This window comes from Hylaeus anthracinus, unplaced genomic scaffold (assembly GCF_026225885.1).
Source record: "Hylaeus anthracinus isolate JK02 unplaced genomic scaffold, UHH_iyHylAnth1.0_haploid 11997, whole genome shotgun sequence".
Classification (NCBI taxonomy): domain Eukaryota; kingdom Metazoa; phylum Arthropoda; class Insecta; order Hymenoptera; family Colletidae; genus Hylaeus; species Hylaeus anthracinus.
This window is the reverse complement of record NW_026534344.1, coordinates 15,020,309-15,025,921: the sequence shown is the minus strand read 5'-3', so window position 1 is coordinate 15,025,921 and position 5,613 is coordinate 15,020,309. Positions and strand designations below refer to the sequence as shown.

At 33.6% G+C, this 5,613-nt stretch overlaps 1 long non-coding RNA gene across 1 annotated transcript in view; it reads right to left on the bottom strand.

Annotated features, from left to right (window-relative positions):
• Positions 1-351: 351 nt before the first annotated feature.
• LOC128889248 (uncharacterized) overlaps positions 352-5,613 on the bottom strand; it is a 20,007-nt gene continuing 14,745 nt past the window's right edge. Inside the window, exons 3-4 of the long non-coding RNA XR_008460393.1 lie at positions 1,594-1,658; positions 352-1,138 (exon numbers count right to left, since the gene is read on the bottom strand). This is a non-coding gene — a long non-coding RNA (uncharacterized LOC128889248). The remainder of the gene's footprint in view (positions 1,139-1,593; positions 1,659-5,613) is intronic.

Sequence of the window (5,613 nt, the reverse complement as noted above, 5' to 3'; positions counted from 1 at the left end):
GGTATTTACACCGAAGTTTCGCTTAATTGGCTTCGCCACAATAATGTGACTTTTAAGCTGCAGATGTCGTCGCGACAAAATAATGTTTTGTATAGAACAGGCATAAAATATTACGCGACACGCGAAGTGCAAATACAGTGTGATCTTGTAATTCCAAATAAGAACGAATTGGCATTCCGAAACGAAAATAATACTTTCTATCCATTAACCAATTCGCTAGTGATCAGAGCAGATGAAACCAGCAATAACTGTCAATTTTTAAATAACATGTATGGATATATTTGTTGTAACATACATGTACATAGTGCACGTACTTTTTTAACCATATGCTTTAACCGTTTTAACTTTTTACTCGTGATTCTAATTAAATTTGTATTGATTTATTGCTTATTGTAAGTATTTTCTGGGTGTTGTATTTGTTCAATATATTTTGTTCTAGTTATTTTTATTTCTATTCTTTAATGTATCTCGAAGTTCTTTCTAAAATTACTTGGATATCAACAATGCATTTTAAAAGATAAAGAAGAAAGATTCGTAATGTATTTGCATAAATTATCTTACATATATTGAGTAGTTATTTTGAATTCCAAATTGATATTTCGTAAGTTACCTGCGAAAAATTAATTTTCTAACATTTTTAATATGTTAAAAAACATCAATCACCAAAAATCTCCAAAAAGATCGATTTTATGACTTTGTATAGAATGTTTTTTATAGACAATTTAATTTTCTAGGAAAAAGTTCCCTTGTAGAATTTTCAGGAAACCAATATTTTACGAATTATTTCCGAATGACTGGTTCTCTATATGATTTTCCACCAGTTTTAATTAAAAATTGTGTATCCAACTATATAATTCGAGAAGTATTAGCCATACAAACTTTACTCATGAATCTTTTTTGTAGCTAATTTTGTAATTCTTTAGCAAAACTGTGTAATTCATTTTCTTTCTACAAAATTTTGTGGTTAATAAAAAATATTCTTGAAAGGGAAAAGAATTTTCTCAGGTATTTAAATGAAAATCTCATTTTTTGATTAGCCGAGTCCGTAATTGAGATAAAAACATTTTCTTCTAGCCATTGGAAAAATATCGCTGATTTTGTTTACATTCATACTTTCTTTTTGGTAGAGTAAAAAAATCTGAAATAATCATAAAAAGTTATTTAGTTGGGTAGGTATAATACATAAAAATTTCAGCCAAATAAAAAATGATCGGGTTCAAAAGTGGTCGATTTGGGATGGAATGGCCCATACACATACTATTAAGTTGTCCTGAAAGTTTCTTTTGTGACTTGCACTCAGTTGTTTTGTTTGATAGTGTTTATATAAATAAACAACCTAATTTCTTAGATGTTAATGTTGTAACAGCAATGGAGCAAAATGAATCATATGCAATTTAATAATGTAACATAGACATAAAATATTATGTATATATTACTTATTAATGATATGGAAGAAACTTTTGGGACAACCTAATACAATATTTATCAAAAGTGGATATCATTTCTATCGGTTTAGTCAGCGAATGCCGTCTATTAAGAAATAGACGTAGACGAAGACCTGTTAAACTTTGTAATAACTTGAAATAATGTTACCCCGATTGTCTCGGCAGCGGTCTTAGAAAATCTTCGTTCACCGACGACATTCCTCACATTCTTCGCTGGAAAATAAAAGAAAAAGAGGAAAAAATGAATAAATACCAAAAGGATTAAGACGTATTCAGACGAGACAACGCTTATAACTTTCAACTGTCGTCAGGCGCATTTCAAGTGAAATAATAGCGTCATTGTGGCGAAAATCGTTAAAGACATCGAAGAGCAGACACAGCGAGCTGCTTGTATTTGGAGTCCTCCTAATAAAATCTGAGTACTCGTACTGGCTTCCACTTGATAGCGTTTGACACGAAGACAATCGTGGATGATTACCGCTGAGGTGAATAATAGATTCCTCGATTCCTTTCCATTCTCGCATCTCTAAGGACAAGCTCGCCTCGTCTCACCCCACCTACGCCATGGCGTTCGCGACGAGGACCCGCGCAATTTCATTCTAATTGATAGTACTCCGGCGGTCGGTGTCCCGCGTACCGGTTAGCTGTGTTAGCTTGGCCATATCGGCGCGCAACAAGTCGTAAACGAATTCTTTTAATGGACCGAGATTCGTGAGAAAGCCCATTACGATAGGCGATATGGAACTCTGAAACGACCCAGCAAGTTGCCGCCGTAGGTAGACGGAAGCGCGTCGTCTTATTTATTCGACTGGCTACTACTTATGCCCTCGCACACTGTGTTATCCGTACCAAAAAGCTGCCTGAAACTATTTCATCTCGTTACTCGCGCATTTTTAAGACAGCCTATTATTTCACGCACTTATTATACAGAGTATACTTAATAACAAGATCAGGTTATATATGTTTTTCGAGTGAAGATAAATAAAATCGTAGAAGAGAATTTTATATGATGCTCTTTGTAATTGTGTCGATGGAATTATGTGTTTATTTTTTTTTTTACAGGAAATATCAATGTCAAATATAAAATATAATAATAATAAAATATCAATATATTATATGGCAGCTACGATATTAGAAATTTGTCAAATCTTTAAATTTCCTTCTGTGAACTGATTAGCAATTAAGTTGTGTTGAAATATTAAAAGTAAAATGAAATATCTCCTAAAATATTCAGTATTATCAGTATAATCTTTTCTTTTTTCTGTATACAAAATCCATTGTGCGCGAGTAAAACGCATGATCGTGAACGAACTACTGATCGTGAGATCTTCAAACCATGTGTTACTGACGAGTAAGGTTTGTTTTAGATATGTTTCATTACGATAGGTGCCGCCAAAATATAACTTCTACACTAATAGACCGATTTTACTTATACTTGCAAGAAACTTTTGTTAGTCGCTAAGCAATTGGTTAGTGTGATTCGCATTCGATACGTTGCGCTACAAGTACATTTTAACTAGTCTCTATAGAGTCTCTAACTTTAACTAGAGACTCCATATCTAATTTTAACTAAATCGCGTTGATTGACATTAACATATGAATACGTAAATTTATTCCTACGATTTTTGTACGACTTTATGATTACTTCATTCTATTTAATTCTTACTTTTCTTTACTTACATAACTTACTGTATAAAAAAGTCATTATGTGTGCAACAGCTGTTACTTTCTGTACCATAGCATTCAGAATAATCTCTTTATATAAATAAGTACACCATTCCTTGCGAAATAAGACACTCTTTGACAAAATTTGAGTATGTTGTAGTCTTTAGTGATATTTAAACAATGTTTTTAATTAAAAATTTTTTAAAGTGTCCTTAAATTTTCTTCGAAGAAAATGATCGATAGATCTTAAAAGATAGTAATCCACCGAAGTAGTATCAAGTGAATGCAATGTTTGAGGAAATATGTACATACTTCTTAATTCAACCTTTTTATTATTTCTTGAGTGGTCCTTATAATATGAAATCTTGCATTATCATGCTGCAAAATAACATCTTTTCGATTAATCAATCTGCGACGGTTTTCAATCTAAATCATGACTAGTTTTTTAAGCTGAGCACAATAATGTGCCTAAATTCTGCATTTAGGATTTGAGTAGGATTTACAATTACATTCTGAATGATTATTAATTTTTAAACGGTTCAATTTCAACTAAAAGCAGATCTTTATCCATCTCGATGAGTCTTCCAGATTTCATGCCATCGAGAATATTAAATTCACCGTTCTTAAATTATTGAATTCAATGCTGACGTATTTTGCCATTTAAGAATCCAGGATAGTCAACATTATGTAATGTGACATTACTAATGTCATTTGTGACAAGGTTATGATGTCGAAACTCATAAAGCATCAAATATCAACAATGGAATTTATCGAAATTTTGCTCACCCATAATAATGTAAATACTAAAGTACCTTTAATATGTCTTTAGTACAAATTGACAATTAATTGTATTTTGTTTTCTTGTTTTACTTCCAAATCAATAGGTGCGTACTAAAGATTTAAGGTAATACTAAATAAAGGAGCAAAGAAAAATATAATAGTACGCCATTTGGGTCCGGAGCTGTCAGTGAACATATCGATAAATCGTCAACGTAGTCGAATTTTAGTGACGTAACAATGCGAGAACTAATCGTGAAAAGCTCTTTCCAGAAAATTTCACATGCTCGAGGAACATCTGTCCGCTAGTAAGACACTCCTCGAACAAAGAAAAGTCAAGCGAGAGAATGCAACGAGATGAACGGTCCTGGAACTCGGATGGGGTTCCGCACGGGAGATTAAGAATCGCGCACATGTCAATTTTAACAGGCTGCTTCTTCGCTTCCGTGGGAAGTGCAGGTTGCTCTTCCCCGTGGAGGAAGGGACGAAAGGACTCAAGCAGGGTCGAGTAGATGCATATTTGCCGGGCGACAGGTTTTACACGACCTGGGCCAAGGTTTCCTTTACAACATTTCACCTTTCGTAACACAGCCCGTTCGTTGAAGGTACCTTCGTTCCCGTGTACAGGTGAACACCGATTATTCCTGTGGGTCGTGCGAAAGTGATTTCGACGCGGTCGTAACGTCGCTCATCGCTGTTCCCCTGCGGGTGTGTGTCATTAAGCGGCTGTAAAATTGATTAAAGACTTCAAAAATGTAAAAAAATTACGCCAAGTACATGAAAAAGTGGAGGACTCAAGGAGTTATCATTGGAAAATAGAAGATCCCCATAAAAAACTACATGAAAATAGAAAAAGATGTGAAATCGAAATAAGCTCTCAGGATGGTTTGCCTAGATTTCCGCGGCCTGGAAGTCAAATGCTTGGCGTGGCCAGGCAAGATCAAGGTGTCGATGAATAAGAATTATTTTAAAACGCAAAACAATGAAAGTGTACTCATGATATTGTCAGAGTTTTAAATTGACAAATTATCTGAAAGTCTGTGAAAGAGAAAGTGTGGAATGTTATAATGATCTAAGAATGCCTTGTCTGGTCACGCCAAGCATTTGACTTCCAGGCCGCGGAAGTTTAGGCGAATCATCTGGCAGCTCATTTCGATTTCACATATTTTTCTACTTTCTTGTAGTTTTTTATGGGGATCTTCTATTTTTCAATGATAACTCCTTGAGTCCCCCATTTTTTCATGTACTTGGTGTAATTTTTTTACTTTTTTGAGGTTCTTTTATCGGATCTCACTTCTTTTTACAAATCATTTATTATATAGAATCTATTTCAAATTTATAAAAATAAAATTGATATTTCTGTAAACTCTACATAAGAAGTCTAAATTATTATTTGTTTCTTTAATTGAATAGTGTAATTATATATACCTGCAATTTTTTTCCTTGCTGCAAGAAATTTTAATGTTAATGATGCAATGAGAAAATGACTCCATTTCTATAAGCTCTACATAAAAAGTCTAAATTAAAAACACTAGTGGTATGGATCTATTTTGTATGAATGAAGGAACCTGACAATTCAGATTTTGACAACTTACCTTGTAATCAAAATTGATCTACATTTTACTCTACTGGCAGCAATTTGTTAATCTCCAATCCTGTGGACCCCCTTCATTTCCACCAGCTCTACATATAAAGCTTCAATTCAAAACACTTTGGTGGTATGGAT